Source organism: Peromyscus maniculatus, chromosome 6, assembly GCF_049852395.1.
Source record: "Peromyscus maniculatus bairdii isolate BWxNUB_F1_BW_parent chromosome 6, HU_Pman_BW_mat_3.1, whole genome shotgun sequence".
Lineage (NCBI taxonomy): Eukaryota > Metazoa > Chordata > Mammalia > Rodentia > Cricetidae > Peromyscus > Peromyscus maniculatus.
In genome coordinates, this window is record NC_134857.1 from 9,925,458 (window position 1) to 9,947,690 (window position 22,233).

The following is a 22,233-nucleotide window of genomic DNA, read 5'->3' on the forward strand; positions in this document are numbered from 1 at the left end:
CTCTCTCTCTCTCTGTCTCTGTCTCTCTCTGCCTCTGTGTCTCTCTCTCTCAGTCTCTCTCTCTCTCTGTCTCTCTCTCTGTCTCTGTCTCTCTGTCTCTCTCTCTGTCTCTGTCTCTCTGTCTCTCTCTCTCAGTCTCTCTGTCTCTCTCTGTCTCTCTGTCTCTGTCTCTCTCTGTCTCTCTCTCTGTCTCTGTCTCTCTCTGTCTCTCTGTCTCTCTCTGTCTCTCTGTCTCTGTCTCTCTCTATCTCTGTCTCTCTCTGTCTCTCTCTGTCTCTGTCTCTCTGTCTCTCTGTCTCTGTCTCTCTCTGTCTCTCTCTCTGTCTCTCTCTGTCTCTCTGTCTGTCTGTCTCTCTCTCTCTCTCTCTCTCTCTCTCTCTCTCTCTCTCTCTCTCTGAGACAGACAAAGAGAGTCAGTAAAGAGGGTTATGACCACTCAGGCAGGAGAGATGAGAGGGTGTATTAGGCTTGTTGCTCTCATCTTCTGATACCCCCTTGTCATGATTTCACCCATCATGGAACTGAGGCCAAGATCTGTGACTTTCCAGCATCCTAGTCCCTGTGGAGCAGGCCCAGAACCATCTCCCGGTTTTCAAGAGGCCAGGGTATGGATTCTCTGGAAAGAAAGTCCTTGTGTAGCAAAGCTGAAGCTGAGCAGACATGAGCAGCCTTATTGCACACTGCCAAGGGGATAGCCAGCACAAAGATCATGACCAAGGAAAATGACTCACATGTGGTCCAAAAATGGGAATTCAATTTTTAAAAATATTACAGTTAGTTCCTAAAATATAATTAATATGATACACATGAAGAAGGAGAAGGAGGAGGAACAAGGACAGAGAAATAGAAGTAGCCTGGGCAATATACCTGCCTTTTGCTAATGTTGTAATATACATTATACACACCAAAGAGTGTCAAAAACATTTTAAGAAATTGGCCATCCCTTTTCACTTTGTGAGTAATATTTGGGAATAGGATGAAAAATAATAATGGCCTCTGGGGAATGTTTAAGAATGAGGTAATTTGCATGTTTCTTCCAGAAAACATTGAGTGTATCCTTCTCCTCTGCCAGGATAATTTTAAACTATTGGCATCAAAACTGAAAATCTCTGCAAAGGTTGGTCAATCTCTTGGTACCGCTCTATATTTATGTCAGTGTGACAGTTCATTCTGTACAATGAAGCTAGTCAACTGTTCAGCCCTCATATTTTTATCCAAGGCCTCACTGGAGAAAATCCCAAAGCTCTGGGTAGACCAATGTTTTAGACTTTTAGATACTAATTCTTCCAATGTCACTGTCACAGCAACTCAACCAAGGAGGAATGAAATGGTCACTTCTCTGGAGAAATTTTGAATGACTATATTTATTCCCTCTGCCCCTCTGTCACATAATATTTGGGCTTTTCTCAACCACCAAGTAAATTTTGTGGACAAATGTTCCTGCTTCTATCAGAGACGTAGCCAATAGAGTGTACACAAGTACAAGCCTAGCTTGAAATATTTTTCTACAAGAAAGTAACCATCCTATGTCCCAACCACCAGAGGCAAGCTGAAGAGGTAGTGGATTACAAATGGAGAGATTTTTAGAAAAAGAGTGTGACAAATATATTGGAACATAGATGTACAATGATTTTGAAATGCAGAATTTATAATCAAAGGTCTCTCAAAGTTTATTATAGAAACTATGTTTTTATAGTTTGAAAGTAAAACACAAGGATGTGAGGCCAGTTACTCAACTCATGTAGATGGTTGATATACCCATGAAGTCTCATCAGCATGGCTGTCTAGACAATACCTAAAGAGTGGTGACACCAATAGACATGTCAATATGGAAGGGAGAAAGTTCACAGGGCCTGCCTCCATCCTAGCCAAACAACTAAGGGTAACTGGACAATTCTGAGAGTGGGAAGAACCCTTCAGCTGGTTATTCAAATACAAGTAGTTGGCCCTGATACATACAGGTGTGTGTGTGTGTGTGTGTGTGTGTGTGTGTGTGTGTGTTTGTGTGTGTGTGAGTGTTATATGTGTATATACACATTATATGTGCTGAGCAAGTTGTATTATATATTTAGGAGTGTATGTGTGTGTGTGTGTGTGTGTGTGTGAGAGAGAGAGAGAGAGAGAGAGAGAGAGAGAGAGAGAGAGAGAATAACAATTAAAAAAAGAAGCCAAATTTGAGAGAGAACAAGAGGGATGCATGAGAAGAATTAGAGAGAGGAAAGGCAAAGGGGGAAACAATATGATTATATTATACTTTCAAAAATATTATTTAGAAAAAGATATATGAACCACACGTCTGGAGCTGCTCTCCTAATTTCTGAGCCAACTGTCTCATTCAAGGTGGCTTCATCACCCTTGCTCTAACCTCTGTGGTGAAGACTTCCTGGCCTCTTCTCTGAGGGCTCCACTTGGGAGAACTCCCATTGTTCTGTTCTCCTTGCTCTAGTTAGGAAGCAGCCCACCTTTCAGATAACGTTTCTGGAATTGTGGCTTGCTTTCTCACAGCCCAGCACACATCTATGTCCAGTTTCCATGAGTAGAAAGTGTTCATCAGAGCCACGACTACTACATCAAGATCCTGTCACCAAGAGTTTTAGTACCTCCACTGTCCCAAAGACCTTTGATACCAATCAAATCATATGGGAACATTTAAGATTAATAATCACAACTGTTATCTGTACTCTGTTAAAAGAGCCTCCCCACTGTATTACGTGTTTTATCTCATTTAACTGTTCAAATATTGGCTGCAGTAGTCATCTCTAGTATTCCTCTTTCACAGATGAGACTGGGGTCACATATGGAACACTGACATGTGGAGTGTATGGGTTTGCATCTCAAATCCCAGGCTCTCTTGACCTTCCGTTTATAAAACACTTCAAGCTGAATGCTGAGTGACTGAGGCTGACATTGTCCTCTACCAACCACTTCCCTAATGAGTTGTGTCATACTTAACAAAGAGCGCTGTGAGAGAAGAGAGCCAAGACAAAAGCCAAGACCAAGAGGAAATCCGCCTATCATTTTTTATTCACATGTTTTTCTTTTCTTTTGTCTTAACTGCTGATTATCTTCTTGTACAGAGACAACATGGGCAGTCATGGTTGCCCTGCAACTTCTGTGGTTCAATCTCTTCCTACATGACTTAGGGTAGTGACACTGACTCAATCTTACATTAACCAACATGTTGACTTGAAGTCAAGCCTAAGAGGCTTTCATGCTATCCCCGGGGTTTCATGGTTCTGTGCTTCTAGTTCTTTTCTTGCCTCTAAATATTCCTCACAGTGAAGGCCAAAGTTAGCCCAGGAGACAATGGTTAAATGCACTCAATGTAGAGTATGCTGGCTACAACTGGGATATATATGATAGAGTCTGTGTGGGCAGAATCTAGTCTTCACAGCTCACTCTGTGACCTTGGTCAAGTTATCCAATGTCTTTCTGTCACAATTTCCCAATGCAAAATGTATTCTCATGAGAAGTTAATGAGGCCACGAATAGAAAATGCTTAGAATAGGGATTGACACAAAGCAACTACTAAACATTGTCTATTAGAACAGAAATCAGTAGTAAAATTGGAAAAACACTAATTTCTAATTTTAGTTTTTATTAGCTGGCATTAATAACTTTATGTGTCTTTGTTTTTAAATTACATTGAATTATATAAATTTATTCCATCAAAATATCAAGTCAGATTCATTAAGAATTTGGCTCAACTAAATCAAGCATGGTGGTTCATATCTATAATACTAACACTTGTGAGGCTGAGGCAGGAGAATCATGAGTTGGGCTCTAGCTTGGGCTTGATAATAAAACCCAGTCACAAACAAACAGAATTTACATATATATTTTATTTACCTCAAAAAATGATGAAATATCCACCTGATAACTACCATTCTCACACCACAGCCGTTGCAAAATTGCCTCAACTTACTCGATCATGTTCTAAAAGTCTCTTAACATTTTATACTCAATCACCAGAGTTCTAAGGAATTCAGGAGAAAAGTAATGAAGATGACTCATCTGCAGTGCTGTGGTCAGTTTCATTAAAAAGACGCGGCTCTGTGTGCTTGCCTTAGAAATAAAACTTAACTCTGGCGGGTGGATGGTTAGCTTTTCCAGCTGTTCTCTAGGGCACCTACACTGGATTGTAAGCAATGGTTTTCTTTTTCTTTTTCTTTCCTTCTTTCTTTCTTTTTTTTTTTCCTTTTTGGCTCTGTACTGTGGTTGCAAATGGCATCATTGTTCTTGGTTAAAACTGTGAGAAGTAAAGCCTATCTTTCTTCCTTTCTCTTGCTTCACGCTGAAATAGCCTTCATGGCAAAGAACTGCACACTGCACCGATTTATCAGTCTCCATTTCTGCCCAGATTCCTGGATGGCCACAGTCTCCGATATAGCTGCATGCAGATATTTATTATGTCGCTTTTAATCTCTATACTTGTGAGGGGTGATAATGTTTACTGGAATAAAGTCTTTTGTTGTTGTTTCTATTTGTTTTCCAATTTAGAAACTTCTGTGAGAGACAAAAGGGTAGTCATTCTAAATTTCAATTCAGAAGAAAGAGATCTCGGATAGTCGTCATGTGTCGAGGAACACCTGAAGATTATTCTTAGGACAATTATACGAGTGTCATTGATAAAAAGACAGCACTTGCTATGTGTCGGAATTCAGCATCCTGGTTGAAGGCTGAGCCTGATCATTACATATAAATGACAGACCAAGGGGAACACGCTCCTTGATCTTGATCTAGGACTTTTTTACTCTGGGCTATTTATTCTTCCCCTTTGCAATCCCAATTACGTAATTAATGTGCCTTTCAAGGTGTTCTTTAACAACCTTTCTCTGAAATGTTATTTCCTAAGAGCAAAATAATCACTTTTGCATTGTGATAAGATAGAGACCTTCTAGAAGACAAAAAAAAAATATTTCTTTCAATTTTTTTCTTAATAGATCCAATTCATTGTTTCTGGCTTTTATTCAGTAACAAATTTATACATGGGTGACTATGTATACTGTCTACAATATCAAATTATTCATAGGAGATATTCAAAGTTCTCTATAGGATGGCCACAGCGAACTTTTTGTTTTTATAATTTGTTTTTACATATGTGGTTTTGTGTGTGTGTGTGTGTGTGTGTGTGTGTATTTGTATGTATGTAGGGGGCCGCTATGTGTTTGTGTGTGCTTTGTATTTGTTCAAATGAATTCAGGAACCCTCAGAAGCTAGTAACATCAGATCAGAACTAGAGTTCCAGGTGCTTGCAAGTCACCCAATGTGGGAACTATAAACAACTCAGGTCTTCTTTAAGAGCAGTAACCTCTAAGCTATCTCTCTCTTAGCTGCAGATTAGAAAAACTAAGACAGAGATGGGGAACACCACCAGAACAAGACCTTCTGAATCAACTGAGCAAGGCTCATATGAACTCACAGAGACTTAAGCAGCAAGCACAGGGCCACACAGGTCTGCACCAGGTCCTCTATGGATATATTATAGCTTTTACCTTAGTATTTTGATGGGACTCCTAAGTGTGTGAACAAGTGGGTCTCTGATTCTTGCACCTGCTCTTGGGGCTCTTTCCTTCCCTTGGGTTGCCTTGCCTAGTCTCCATGTGATAGTTTTGGTTTTATTGTATTATATTTTATTTTGTTATATTTGGTTGTTACCTCTTAGAAGCCTGTTCTCTTCTAATGAGAGACAGAAAGGGAGTGGATCTGGAGGAAAGGGGCCATGGGGAAGGACTGGGAGCAACAGAGGGAGGGGAAAATATAATCAAGGTGTATTACATGAGAAAAGAATGTATTTTCAATAAATGAAAAAGAAAAAAGAAAATGAGATAGAGAATGTGGTGCAGAATTCATAGTTCTCAACACTTGCTGAGCACTGCGTCCTTCTGTGACGACTTCACCCACACATAGAAATTGGTATGGAAAAACACATTCATTTTCTAAACAGTGACTCTACCTACTGCCACAAGCTCTGAAGAAACAATTTGAATATATTGATTATCCCTAGTCTTTGCAAGAAAAAAAATTGGATCTGCTAGCCTGACTTTCATACAAATTGGGTCATTTGATCATCAGATATTTATTTATGTCTACCATATGACTGTCCCTGATCTAAGAACTGCAAATAAATCAGTGGGCAGAACTGAGGAGAGAAGCAGCTATAGAGGATTATATTCTAACTTCTTACAAAAATATCACAAGTTTTAAACATGCTGACCAGGGACCTTTTACTATCAACACTGTGCTGGTTTGAATGAAAACAGCCTCCAAAGACTGGTCCACAACTGGTGGAGCTATTTAGAAAGGGTTCTGAGGTGTGGCCTTATTGAAGGAGGTGTGTCACTGAGGTGAACTTTGAAGTTTCAAAAGCCTGGGGCCATTCTCAGCTCTCTTTGCCTCATGCTTGTGGATCAAGATGTGAGCTCTCAGCTACTGCTCCAGCACCATGTCTGCCTATGGCCGTGCTCCACAACAAGACGGTCACGGACACAGTAAGCTTCCAACAAACTCTTTCTTCTATAAGTTGCCTTGGCCATGATGTCTTATCACAGCAACAGAAAAGTAACTAAGACAAACAGTATTCCTTATTTCACAGCACACAGGACCTTTTCTTTTTGATACTTGATTATCACTGCAAGAGAATAGATCTCAGTGTTAAAATGCCTTTGGTGGCCAAACTTGTATGAAAGCTCAGCTAAAATGCTTCCTGTAGATGTCCCTTGACTCATTGTGCAGTTGGTTTCATATTACACAAGATGTTTCCCAGATCCCAAGTAAAAGTTATCTCCAGTTTTCCCACAAGTCTCCTTGTTTCCCAGATCAGTTGACCTTAGCTGTGGGCATGTGGTTCAAGGTAACAAATGAGGAAGAAGCAAGAAGGGTCATGAAATCCAGAGGGCAGCACTATTTGGGAAAATGGGGGCCCTTTAGAGGTAGGGACTAGCCGGCAGAAGTTATAAGGCAAATCTATAGGGGGGACCTGATTCTCTACTACTTTACTCTGCCAGGATAAACTTAGAAATTTGGGGTTACAGTAACTGCCTGTCCTCAAGCCTCACTGACTAGTACCACACACTGATTAAGACAAGATAGTGTGTTACACCATGAGATTTTTCTGTTGAGGTTATGTTAAAATCCTACAAGGATGCTGGCTATCTTTGCCATCACGGGGCGCTGGGGACAGATGAGGAATAATAATTCCTAAACCCCAGCCCATCTCCCATCTCACTGGTGCTTCCTCCTGCCTGTCACTGATTCCAAGAGAGAACACTTGAGAACCACCTTGAGCCCACAGTCCTCACTCCTGTTCCCCAACATGAAAGGCACTCAGATCCTATGATATTGGTAAAACAGGACCACCTGGGTATAGATCTCTTCTTCAGACCATATACAGAGTAGCATACATGTGCAAGCACATGCGTGAGAATGCCTGTGTGCACTCACATGTGCATGTGTGCACAAACACACACATACACACACACATAGATTTCAAAATATTCTTCTACTTACAAACATAATTTTGAAAGAGTGAAAGAAATGTTAACTTTGAGGTACCAATTAAATTCATGAATAAGATTTAAGTATGGTTCTGAGTTTCCTATCTTAAAATACAAACTAATCAATGTTAGCAATTTTCTAGTTAAAAATACTTGAGGGGACTGAGAATGAAATCATAGCCTTGTATATGTTAATCAGTCACATTCCCACTAAGTTGCATCCCTGTTCTGTGAGTAGAGTTATCAAATTATATTATCAAATAGTACTAATGACCAACAGGAACATGTTACTTATACAGCAGTCTTTCCCCTTATTTTGGCATGAAGAAATTCGAAACAAATGTGAAGAAAATAAAGTCCTAAACCTTCAAGGAAGCCTCTTTGTAAGCCAAACTAGCTTTATTTTCTTTCAGTGTTGAAACTTATACATTACTTTAGTAGAAAGATAACAAATGAAAATTATTTGTATTCTATCTTACAAAAAAAAGCTATGCCCCAGAGCAATAGTGAAAGTGAACGCTGAGAGAAGAGAATACACTAAGTGTTCATCAACAGACTGAGATAGGATTGCTGTTGCTCTGCTCTCACACAAGGCAGGTGCAAATATCAATTCTCTAGATTTAAGGTCTAACACTAGAATTACATACTATCATCTGAGTAGACTACACGTTTACATCTAGCTTCCAAGTTCCTGGATGTTGGGTTTAGATCAGAAATGCCCACCAGGCTCTTATTTGAAAGCTTGTTTCCCAGAGAGAGATGCTGTGCTTGGGAAACTAGGCCTCTTTAGGATGTAGGGACTAGCTAGCAGATGTAGGCCACTTGGGATGAGCCTTTAAAGACTATAGCCAAGCCCTGGGTCCTGCCTCCATCTCACTCCCTCTGTTTCCTAGTCAACTATGAGTTACACAGTCTTTGCTGTATCTCCACCACTATCATCTGAGCTGGCCTTTGATGCCTCCTCCACCACAGCAGTCTGAATCCCTCTGAAAATGAGATCCCCACATAAACTTTCTTTCTTTATATTGATTCTGTCAGGTATTGTGATCACAGTGATACTAAAGTAACTAATATACCATGGAAATTTTGAATTTAACATGCAGTGTGGGAAAAATTATGTACTATATTCTTTTTCCTATAATGGTGATTATTATTTTGTTTTGTTTTGCCTTAGCTACTAGGGAACTCAGACTCTGGGCTATATTTTCTTATAGCTTGCTTCAGAACTGGTAAATACATGGTTTCTCTCTTTGTTTAGTTCTCAGTACTTATCTGTCTTCCTTGTCTTTATTTTCATTGTCCTGCATTTTTATTGTAAGTTGCCTCAAGCGTTTTTTATGGACATGCCTATGTTCTACAAAGAGTTTTTTAAGAAATAGTAAAGTATGAGAAACAAATATGATTCCATTTTTAAGATTCTCCAGTTCACATGAAATTGTGGAGTGTTAGGAGAGAAGGAGGCTTAAAATTCTTTTAATACAGCGCTCTTATTAAGAGACAAGGAAGCAGAAGTTATTTCATTACCTAAGACACACTGATAACACAGGCATTCCTCTTGCACCCTGTCACCTCTTTTCATTAGAAGCCTATCTGTGTTCAAGTATAATGTCCAAATCAACAAGTAGGATTCTAGATTAGCTTGTTTATTTTGCACAAGTTTCTGAAGCTTTCTGCATAAAGAGTGATTAAACCTAATGTGCTCAAGGGTCCACCCTCCTGCCAACCAACAGCGACTCTCCACACACTGCTGTTCAGGCAGCTGCCCAGAGAAAGCACTTACTCCCAGGACTCTTGCCAGGAGCCCAGCTGGGGACTGTGTTTAGGACTAACAGTTGCCTGGTGGTGTTACTGTCAGGATCACCCCCATTTAAGATCTGTGTAACCAGAAGTAAAAGCAAGAAAACTTCAAGAAATATCAGCTTCCAATAATCTTGAGAAATAAATCCACCTTGGGTGAGAGGAAGATGCTCGTACACTTTGTTCTGGGCTATGAGGTGTTTAGTAATCAGCGGCTTCCTCATACTGCTCACTCTAAATCACTTCTCCATCACTGAGTAATTACCAGGGGTGATTCTGGACACATGGGTCATGTTATGGCTGATGTATGGACCCTCTTCATGGGCTCTACACTGATAAGACCTGGCAGGTCAGCATGATGGAATGCAGAGGGAGGGTGCCCATGCCATGCAGGTAGCCAGAGATTGTCTCCAAAGAGACTCTGTGACTTGAAACCCAATATATTCCCTGTATCCTCACTCTACAGCCAGGATGGACAAGAATTATTTACTGAAGTATATTTAACAACATCTACTATTATGAACACTGATATTATAGTCTCTAACTTGAAAAAGTTTGGAATTTGACTACTAAGGAACTTTAAAAGACTCAGGTTGGCAAATCTTGCCATGAAGTTCTTTATATATTAGAGATTGGGAGAGAAATAGGATATGACAACAGAGATCTGGGACCCTTAGGTCTTTGAGCAGTCCTAAGTGTAAGGGAACATAGGAGAATCAGTAAGTTAATAATGTATATAAAAGTGAGTGCTTCAGAAATAGGCTAATGAAAGGGCATGGGCTCTTCCAACAGTACTAAAAACGTTGTCTCATGTGCAACAGGTCCAGGGTCTTTCTGCAGCTCTTTCCCCCACCCCACCCCAAAGCCACTGCCCATCTACAGCACAGCTGGGCTTAGCAGTGACTAGGGAGGTTTGGGTCAGCAACCCTGGGCTGGAACATCTCACTTAGTGGCCAGAGTGATATTAATGGATTTCTGTGTGGGAAGTCTTCTAGGATCATTGCTTCAGGAATCTCCTCGTTATCTGTAGGGTTTACCACCTGTGTACTGTCAGGGACAAAAACCGCCCACAGAGAGCAAAGGTTACAGAATGAGAGAGCTGCCTGTCAGGCACCAGATCAATTTTTTGGCATCATTGCTTCCTGGAATGTACGCCATATCTTCAGAGGTCTCTAACCTATACACTATGAAGAACAGGAGATACCCATGCAGAGCTTCAGTGACGGGAGAACATAGCTTCCAGTCTGGTGGCAAGGGTGGGATTCTGTTCATTAAATTCTTCCTCTAGTTATCTTCTATTTAATTCAGCATAAAAAGGATGAGCAGAAATCAGCCCAGCAAGAGACAGTCACATGGACGACAGCACCATCAATCTCATAATAAATGAAATATTGGTAAATAAATGCTCTTTGGCACAGCCCATGCACACAGCCCCTAGTAGAGTCAGACCTGCGCGACATGTCATTGTCAGCCAGCATCTTCAATCACTCAACATGGGTTGTGACTGGGCTTCTGAAAGTCCCGCATCCATTACAGGTGCAGGGCAAATTAAGCAAATGAATTGCTGTTGACTTTGAAATACTTAGGTGACTTTTGTTATTATCTCGCAGCATACCTAGGTGGAGCCATATCAGTCTTCACTGCCAAGTTCACTTCAAGTCAATGAAAACAATGGCACCAGTGTCTCACTGAACAGGAAGGCCAGCACACAAGACAGGGGCAAGAACCTCCACGTTTACCTCTTATCATCTCATTCAAATGCAATCAGCATTTATTGCATGATACTCTATTGTGGAGGTTTTGTATTAGTAATTGGAGGAAAATGCTACTAATTTTTTTTAAAAGTATAGTACATTACACTCCAATCACTAAAAGTTATTTCTTAATTTTAAATGTAATTGTGAACATACGAGAAGCTGCCTGCCCAATATCAGTTCTGCTTTTTACCTTGGCAATAAATTTGATTTTCTTCAGAGCACTGTACAGAAAGAGAGAAAAGATGGCAGAAAGACAGGGATGAGTGATGAAGAAAAGGGGAGGAAGAGGGGGAGAAGGATGGAAGGAAGGAGGAAAAGAATAGACTACATTTCCCAGCCTGCCCTGCAGCTGAGTCAGAGGGAAGCAGTCTTCATAGGGTAGAATCCCCAAACAAAGAAGTTCAAAAGGAACCATTTAATGAGCATGAACCCTGCTTGTCACTCTTGATCTTCTTCTTGTTTCCAATGTGTGTAGGATGGCTGCCAGTTGGCAACCATCTTGAAAACATGTGCTTGAAGATCATGCCTAGTGAGAGCACAGTAGGGAGACAGGATTCTGGGCTCCTGAAAACATCATGAGGCTATGATTTCAGCAACTGGCTGCCAGTTTCTGCCTCCTTTCTCTCTAAAGCCACTGGTTTAGGTGTTTGTGGAGCTACACTGTTATAATAGAGAAGGGAACATGCTGACAAGCCACAGCCTCTAGTTCTTACCTTTGTGCAAACAGTGAAAACTTTGGAAAACTTGTTTTCTATCTCATGACCTTGGCTCTCCCCTTTGGAATTAAATAAGCAGGTCGATTTCATTTTATACTTGTGATTTTTAGCATCTGAGAATGGTTTTCAGAATACAATCCTTAAATATTAATATTAAAAAAGAAATAATAATTGATTTAGACTTGTGCATTTTAAAATGAGAGAGAGAGAGAGAAAGAGAGAGAGAGAGAGAGAGAGAGAGAGAGAGAGAGAGAGAGAGAGAAATAGTTACAAACTCTAGAACTCACAAAGCAACAGAAGAAATCTCACAGAAGTGTCAGTTAAGACAAATAATGGTTTAATTAACGTTCCCAACAGAAGAAGTTAGCTGGGCATTGTGCATACATTTACAGTTCCAGCACTAAGGAAACTGAGACTGAGGGGTCCCAAGTTGGAAGCCAGCCCAGGATGTATAGAGAGAGCCTGGAAAGGAGGTAGGAAAGGGGAGATGAAGGAGAAGTGAAAAACATGAAGAAGTCATGGACAGGAGAGAAGGAAAGGAAGGGTCTGGATGGGGAATGGAGGGGTAGAGAGAGAAAGAAAAAAGGAAGAAAGGGGATGTGACAAACCTGAGACGTTGTGACAATGGCAGGAAAATGGAGGCCGGAAAGAACTATCTCTGCCTGTTCTGGCTCCATTTGGAAAGGAAGCTCGAGAACTTGAGTGGATAGTAGGTGAGAGATGAACCCAGTTCAGGCTATGCTAGGGACTCATGATTGAACATTAGCCCATTTGGGACAGCGCTGGGACAGAATGAGCTCAACGCAACTGAAGCAATGTTGGATTTGGCAGAAAGGAGCTCCCTCTCTTCCCCACATCCCCATCCCTTTCCAAATAGCCTGATTGTACACAACACCACAGTTCTGCATGGTACAAGACTCAATCCACAGTGGTTGGTCACCTACTGTTGGTTGGCATGATGTTTTGCTCAGGTTTGGAGGGACTCTAACAACAAAAACACAAGACTTCATGTTCCTCAGAGGCAGGGATAGGAAAAGACTCTTGTCATTTTATCTTATTTTCCCATTTTAGGATTTATTATCAATTTATATAAGCTGTAAGTTGCTTGCTTCATTCTGTGAGATGTCCAATAATGAAAATGTTTAAGTTTACACATAAGCATCACTTTGATGTTCAGAGGACTTTCCAGTCTGCACACTAGCAAAGAAAATCAGAGAGAATTAAATATAGAAATTTAAATATATGTCATAAAAAGTATTGTGTGCCACAATGACAACCAATATAGTATGCTATTCATGAGAATCAAGAAATTATGTCTTAAAAAGTCTACACAAAGTTTCCTTGTTTCTGCCTAGCAGGTACCTGCCAATCTCTACCTCCTGTGTCCTTTACCAAGCCGAAACAAAATCATCTGGTATGGAAAAAAATCTTTGATAGGCCTTTCAAACTAACCTTGTGAAAACAGATATATGTCCAAGTTTATGGCGACAAACAGTGTTATTATCTCTCTTCCTCTAATATTTAACCAATCTAAACACTCAGGGGGAAAATGTTATCTGAAATCTAGCCACTCTATAGACATTCACTTGGTCTTCTTTTGACGACTAGACTAGCTTTGCTCACAAGTATCTCAAACACTTGTTTGAAAAGGCTTTCTCAAGTGAACAGACAAACAGGAGAAGTGTTCTTTAGCAATCCCTCCCTCTAAGCCTCCAACGATGCTATCTCCTCGTACTTTAGTGAAGGAAAAGATAAATATGACTGTGCCATGTCCAGCTGTGTTGTTCTTGAGCTGTGGAATTCACAAAAGGAAAATTCCAAATTATACATTATCAGTGGCCAAGCTTGCTAAAGCAAATATATTTCAGTCTCTTGAGTTTGCTTCAATAAAATATTAAATGTTAAATTAGTACAACATACTATTCTCAACATATTTATGAATAATCAAAGCTTGGAAGGAGGCCAGGCCATTTAAGAACATTACCTACCAAGCATATGCTGGTGGTATATATACATCTTCCCAGAGTTTCTATCATGCATTCAATATTGAATGAATAATTAGCCTTTGCAAAACATGTACTAAAATGCACCAGTTACCCTACCCTTGGTGCTTCTTTAAGAATTTTGGGTGGGAAGACAGATTCTGGGGGCAGGATACACAGTGAGATTTTATGTATGTGTGGGACTTCATGAGTAAACAGCAGTGCGGGAGGCCTAGAGGAGTCACATCGAGGCTCTCATTGTCAAGGATGTGGGAAGGAAAGAGATGTCATGGTGTCCTACTCACTCATGAATAATGCTTCGCACCTGTCTGGAGATTATTCCCCGTGCCCACAAACCCCTTTCTTCTGTTTACTTTCGTGTTTGAATTCTATTCCTAGGTGGCCAGGCTGCCATTCCCCCGCCCTCCTTGTCTCAATCAATGCGCCATGGCATGCTGAATGCTCCGTCCACTCAAGAGAACATATTAGTTAATGATTACATGAACACTAGAGTCACCGCTCCACATTTCTAACACTCTGAAAAAGATTGCTTATTTCCCATGTCTTTGGGTACAGCTTTCTTTAAAAAAAAATTCAGCTAATTTTTCTTTGCAATAATCATCATCAACTACACAATCTCCTCGTTAGCAAATTCTGAATACGACGGACACAGTGTTCTAGTTTAGGCACCGAACTTAGTCACAACAAACTCAGAACGTACTGGTGGTACAACTCAAGAAAGACATCTACATCTATGTTCATCGTGGCAGGTGACTACCCTGGATTCCTGGTAGTCTTCTGTCAGTTCCGAGCATGTCTCTTCATTTGCTGGCATCCTGCTCAGTAACACTCTTAAGGATCCTTAATCTGATCTCACTTCATTCTAGGGAAATTTAGGTAGAAGTAGTCTCTGGCACCAAGTGTATCCTTAGCAGGTTCTCTCATTCTTTAAGACATCTCTAGCACCCAAAAGCTAATTTTCTATTTCTTTGGCACTCTCTTATGAACAGTAGAAATGAATTCTGAAAGTATAGTTTTGAGTACTCTCTTTAATGTGAATATTTTTGTTTCCTGGATTAAACCCAGACTTTGAAAAGTAAGCATGTGTTTGTTACAACATGCCTGTCTTTAAATGGATTCAAAATCTTTTGTCTCAATCTTGCCATAGTAACAGCTCACCACACACACACACACACACACACACACACACACACACACTCACTCATACATGCTATAACAGCCACATTCCATTGATCCAGGGAATAGGTGTTGTGTGAAGTATCCTTACAGATTCCTTTCCAAAGGAATCATTTCATGCTTTGTGTTCTAACACACCCAGTGAAAATGGACAATAGACAGTGGCTATGAACTCATTGGCCACAGTCAGACAATGATCACATGTGCAGTTTGGCAACAGAATCTGGACAATAGCCGACAAAGTTTTAACAATGTCAATTGGTATCTAGTTATCCAGCTAGTTACACTGAGCTTAGAAAAACTTCAGTAGATAACAGAAATAAGCACTCAAACGCAAAACAAACACTAAACACATGAACAAATTGTTCATCTTCAAGATGACTGAAGCCTAGCACATAGAAACTTCACAGGTCCAGTTTATATATATATATATATATATATATATATATATATATATATATATATATATATATATATATAAACATATATGCACAAATTAAGTATACTACTTATGTATGAAAGTAGTTTTAACTGCATATTTTGAAATATATTTCTGTCAAACATTACTAGTACCAACCAGTAAGTGTAGTCATACACTGTGGTACTGAAAACAGGAATTTTAGAAAGTGTGATGCTATTCTTGGTTGTCAACTTGACTACATCTAGAATTAAGTAAAACACCTGTGAGGGATGTGGAAGGACTCACTTTAATCCAGATCTTTTGAGGTGGGAAAATCCACCTTTAATCTGGGCACACCTTCTGCCAGCACCCAATATAAAGGACATGGATGCCAGAAACTTTCTCTCTCTGCCTGTTTGCTCTCACTCTCCCTGGCAAGTCCGTTCCTTCACTGGCATTAGAGCCTACTTCTTCAGGGTTCTAGCATATGCTGAAGACCAGCTGAAACATCCAGGCCTGTGGACTGAACTACTATTGAATATGCACTCTCAATAGATAGATAATAGATAGATAGATAGATAGATAGATAGATAGATAGATAGATAGATAGATAGATAGATGATAGATAGATAGATGATAGATAGATAGATAGATAGATAGATAGATAGATAGATAGATAGATAGATAGTTGATAGATAGATAGGAAATAAAGAGATAGAGAGACAGATGATAGATAGTGTAGTGTGTGTGTGTGTGTGTGTGTGTGTGTGTGTGTGTGTGTGTGTGTGTCTATCTGTGTATGTATATCTAGATCTTTTGAGGTGTACCAAGAGATCAGTCCATAATTTGCTTACTTTCCTTTAATCTCTCTATCTCTCTTCAGATAGATAGATGGACAGACAGACAGACATATAGATATAGATATAGATCTCAAAAGATCTGAAAGAGAGATTAAAGGGAAGTAAGCAAATTATGATGCCTATGATGCTTAATACTCATAATCACAACAACCACAAAGACCACAAAAAAAAAATTAAGCTCACACTTACGGTAAAGCATTAAGCTAAAAAGTGTTGAAAAGTTAAGTTTGAACAAAGCAAGACAAAACAGTGAAATCTTTTTCCCATTTAAATTTTTTCTTATAATGCTTGGAAAATGATGACAATAAATCGAGTCCCTGCCCCACACATCAGCACCTACTTCATGAAGAGAGTGGGGAAGTAGCCAGATACCCACAAAGGTGGTCAGTGCTGTGGTACAGCTATTGGCCAGTACCATGGGATTGCCGACGGCTTGCTGGTCTGGAAATAACATCTGCCCTTCATGAGAGCCCCTCCCACTACATCAAAGGACTATCCCAGCAGGGCACACACAGGATGTACAGGCCTGGGCACAGCCTCATCTTCACACCATGAAGCCAAATCGTTTTGATAAGGGGCCACAGCCTAATTCCCGGGCATCTTTCCCCTAAAGCACAACCTGCTCAGTGTTAAATCACTAAACTGCAGAGCCAAACAATTGCTTATTCAGAAAGCAGAAAGGCAAAGGCAGCTGTGGCATTCCAATGTTAAAACAACAGCCCCCCAAAACTACTTTCCTAGTTTATAATTTTTTAATGCTGGCGTTTTAAAACCAGATATTTATTGCTCTTTTAAAATGTCTCAGGGTAACATTTTCAGTTCTGCAACAGTGCTGCTACATTCCAAGAGCAGCTATCGTGTAGTGCCCATAAAAAAAATTAACACGACCAAGGCCATTTTTCCTGTGCTTAAGCTTATTCCAATGAAAACCACCCTATAGGCATAACCCTGATATTCTGTTCACCACACATTAACTCAGAGTTCCTCAGGGTGTGACGCCCAGGTGACTCCTGCGATGCAGATTTCTACAGATCTGGCTGGAAACCTGCATGATTGAGCACCCCACTCATGGCAGAGTATAACCATTGATCTTCTCTTATTTCACCCAATCTGCACTTAGTCTTAGAAGATTAACCCTTTGGCAGTATGAGTTCACATTACTAAACACAAAAAGAGTCTCTCCTGTGGCTTGGAAAAGTGCATTAGCTCTCCACGTAGGACCTAGGGACTTCTGGGAGTCTGACATGATTCATGAGAGGCGAAGAGAGGACATGGCTGAGATGGGAGTTGGGGAGAAGTATGGCCTCTAGAAAGAACGGGCTCGCAGAGTCCTAAAGCTAAAGGAACTTAGAAATCACTTCTGTAAGCTTTCAGCTAGTGACGGGAACTGAGTCTTTCTCTCTGTCCATGGCCCCAGAAGGTTCAGAAGTAAAGAAAATAGGTGCAGAAGGAACATAGCTCTAGAGGACAAATTATTATTAAAGAAACCTAGAAGTAAGTGAGGACAGATCCTCTGGGTGAAGATGACCTCTGAAACATGCTCTGATGTGGAGCTGCTTTAAATCCTCAACTATGTTTATATGCTAAGGAAACTATCTCAGAAGCTGAGGGGGGTGGTAACTTTACCAGGAAAGTACTAAGAAAGGATACATGGAGCTGGAGAGATGGTTCAGTACTGAAGAGCACCGACTCCTCTTCCAGAGGACCTGGGTTCAATTCCCAGCACCCACATGGCAGTTCAGAACTGTCTGAAATTCCAGGCCCAGGGGATCTGAAGGCCTCTTCTGGCCTCTGTGGGCACTAGGCACGCATTCAGTGCATGTGTAGGCACAACACCAAGACACATAAAAAAATAAATTTAAGAAAGAAAGAGGCAAACATTTGCACACCTGGACAGCATCTACAACCTTCCAACACTCGGTGGCTTCACATTTACTTCAGCCCAAGCCTATGAGCAACTTCTTTTTGTCTGTCAATGCAATTCCCCACACCTCATCTCTCACACTTTCCAAATAGAAAGGAGAAGGTCACCGAGTGGGTACCAGGTGCAAGAGGTCAGCCCAATCTCACCACATCTGGTAAGGAGAGAAAGGAAAAAGGGGGTGGGGTGCTGAGGAACTGAGGAAAGAGTTGCCTGCTGGTGAGCAGTCAGGAAGCAGAGGGAAGAGTAGTGTGCTCCCAGTTCACTTCTGTGAAGCATCTATACCCCCTTACACACACCCAGCATAGGAGTGTGGCAATAGATGGTATTGTGTAAATGAGACAGCTGCAGCCCCCAGATCCAAGAGGAAAGAAAGGTTTGTGTGGGTTCTGCTCAGATTACCCACATGCTTTTCTATATGAAATGAACAGAAACACATCCCACACATCAGCATCCCCTGGTCACACACAAGCCACCTCGACAGTTCAGAACATAAAGCAAGGGTGCCCCAAACATACTCAAAATCTTTGCATCTCCACCCTAAACTTATCACAGATTTTAAAGGAGTATTTCTAGACATGAAGACCACATATACCACAGAAGCCTTCAACTAAATTACCTGTGTCTTCTTGGCTGGAGTGCTCATCACAAAGAATGACAGTCATCATGCTCTTACAAAGACACCGGCAGCTGGGTTAACACCACACGACCAGGAAGAGAATGTGGACTCCACCATCTCTGCTCCAACTAGTCAATAATTATCCAGGTGGTATCAGTTATGTTTTCTGTGCATCCTGGTTGGCCTCTGAATAAAGAGAGGCAGTGAAGAGCCTGGGAACCCTGTGGTCTCTGTAGGAGCATTATCTCAGGCGGCCTGTGTGAAGATGGGGTGTATGCAGACTGTAATCTACGTGTTTACTGCTCCAAAATTCTACCCACTTCTGGAGAATAGTTGCTCATCCTAATCACATTCAGAGTGCCTAGGAAGCAGGAAGTGCCACTCATCAGCAATTTATTTCTTAGAAACTCTACAGGAAGCCGGCTTTGTCACAAGGTGCTGTCCTGGCTGCGTGGAAAAGGCCTCCATCCAGTCTGTACTCAGAGGTTAACAGGCATGAAGGGCTGTGTCACACCTCTCCAGAGCTCTTTAAAGATCAATAAGGATTAGTGCCACTTAAAAAAAGTGCCTGATTTTTAAGGAAAGAAGGATATGTGTTGGATAAACATCATCTGACTACATTTAAGTAAGTTTGATCACAGGAATGAGAAGCACATTTTGTAGACCTTCATGATGTTCCTTACAGACTAAGATATTTTCTTATTTCATAGCACTAGACCATCTTTTAATAGTAAGTTGCCCAAAGTACCCATTAACTGAAAGAACCCATAGAGTTGAACAAGGAGAAATCAAAAGACACATCTCAGAGGCAGAACCCATGTCCAGTATAGATGAGGCCCTGGGTCAGAGATCCCACAATGAAAGGGATAGGGGGAGAAATGATGAAATAAAATAAGCCTTGGACTTGAACGTAAGTCCTGAGGCAAGTTGAACAACATTAAGTACAACCAAAGGAGTCATTTGTCATATGAAAAAAATTATAAAATAAATGATTGGGACTTTCTAGATCTGTACAAGTCTGGCAAAGTGACCTATAGCTACCTTGCTAAATCAAGTAGTCACTAGCCACATATGAGCACTTGAATAGAAAGTATCTAAAATCAATGTTCTTATTCACACTGATGCTCAATGGGCATGCATGAGTCACACGACATCAGCCTGTGCAGCTCATACGGCATCCTCGTCACTACAGAGCACTACTGATCACTGACGCCAGGGCCCATAACCAACTTTACAGTGGACACTGATGTGTGGCATGCTAAAAGAAAAGGTGTGGCGCCGGGCGTTGATGGCACACGCCTTTAGTCCCAGCACTCGGGAGGCAGAGCCAGGCGGATTTCTGTGAGTTCGAGGCCAGCCTGGGCTACCAAGTCAGCTCCAGGAAAGGCGCAAAGCTACACAGAGAAACCCTGTCTTGAAAAACCAAAAAAAAAAAAAAAAAAAAAAAGAAAGAAAGAAAAAGAAAAAAGAAAAGGTGTGGCTCCATGGAAGTGCACAAAGCAGGTAACATATTCAAATCATAAAGAACGGTTTCCTTCTTGCTTTGGCTCAAGTCTAATTTTGAGGGTAATCTTGCAGAATGTAAGTAAGAATGTGTGTAGCTAAGTAACAGTTTCAGGGAAAAGATATATGGAAGTTCTCCCTCCAAGTTGGACTCTCTCTCTCTCTCTCTCTCTCTCTCTCTCTCTCTCTCTCTCTCTCTCTCTCTCTCTGTGTGTGTGTGTGTGTGTGTGTGTGTGTGCATACTGATGTGTATTCATGTGTATTCATATTGGTGCATCACACATACACAATGGCCTATCAGTCATAGCATCCAAGAACCTGCCAAAATATTGTCAGTAGCTTAAAGCACAGACACCGAAGCCAGAATTCTTCTTCTATTTTAATCATGGGGCTGGAGAAATGGTTCAGATGGCAAAGTGCTTAGGGAGCAAGCATGATGACCTGAATCCAATCCCCAGCACCCATATGAAAGCCAGGTACAGTATTAGTACATGCCTGTAATCCTAGCACCGGGGAGGCAGAGACCAGAGCAGCCCTGGGGCAAGGCTTGCTGTTCAGCCAATCTAGCTCCATCAGCTAGCTCCAGCCTCACCTGGAGACCCTGTCTCAAAAATAAGGTAGAAAGTGATTGAAGAAGACACCAGACATATGTCTCTGGCTTTTACACACACATTCTCTACCCCCACAGGAATGAATATTTAAATGTATTTCACCACAGGAGTGTACTCAGGATTGAAACCATTATCCAGGTGTGTCAGTGGGTCAGGCCCTGGAAGGTCTTCTGACCGGCATGTTTAATTGAGGTGCTATCTTGAAAGTGAAAAGGCTTGATAAAGCCCAAGGTCATTTTCTGTGCTGGAACATTGTTATTCAGGTAAATATCCTAGTTTTCCAAAGATATGCAAATGCAAGTTTAAAATACACTATTCGATCCACCCTCTTCCTCTTCTGTTGTACTGCAGCTGCTTGATGAGTGTGTCCACATGCTCACACATGCAGGGCCTCACAAATGCATGTCACATGCTATTACCAGAATATCCGACCCAAAAGGAGCCCACAGAAGCTACAGCATGAATCCATTTGCAGTGTTAGCTGCAACACCACTATTTAAAAGTGTAGCTGGCTATAATTCATCAAGTGGCAACAAAGTAAAATAATTGATATTCACATAAAGTAATTATAAAACTTCACAACTATGTCACCCACAATACAGATTGTACCCCCATTGATAACAGACAGAAAGATTTTTTATTTACGCAGGTGACATTATTTCTTCAGACTAGGGAGTACCCACTGTAATGTTTAATTTGTGAGGGTCCTGTAGAGGCTTTGCTACTAAACTAAAATCCAGGCATAATGGAATAAGAGTTATTTAAATATACAGAACATCTTACCCAGCATAGTGACATAAAGCATCCCATTGTTTTCTGCCACAGTCACACTGACTGCATGGATCTTATGGCAGATGGTATTTTTAAGGTGAGGGAGAGGCCAGGTGTGGTAGCACAGGTCACAAAATAGCACTCAGAAAACTGAGACTGGACAATCCAAAGTTCCTGGTTAGTCTGGACTACACAGTGAGTTTGGTGACATGGTATTATAGAACAAGACCTCACCCCAAACAAACAAAGCCAAGACAGTGGAAGGAAGGAAGATTAGATTTCTTTGGTGCTGAAGAACTTTTAACCTTGCATTTATTTTTGAAATACTGGTCTTAACACAGAAGCAATACAGGTCTACATGTTTGTCCATCAATGCTCTATATCATAACAAACTGGCCTAAAGCTCCCTAAGCCATACCCTAGTCTGTGCTCCCTCCGCTCTGCGGACACATTCACCATTACTGGAAGATGTATTCTAGACCCAATGTAGACTCAGATATGTGTAGGGATACCTTTGCCATCCCTACACATATCTGAGGAATCAGTGTAACAAGAATGGCATACCATGACTCACCACAACAGCAACAACAATGGAAGCATCTT

General features: G+C 40.9%; 1 protein-coding gene across 11 annotated transcripts in view; it reads right to left on the minus strand.

The window, feature by feature from the left end:
• Mecom (MDS1 and EVI1 complex locus) overlaps positions 1 to 22,233 on the minus strand; it is a 562,596-nt gene that overhangs the window by 162,740 nt on the left and 377,623 nt on the right. The window lies entirely within an intron of this gene.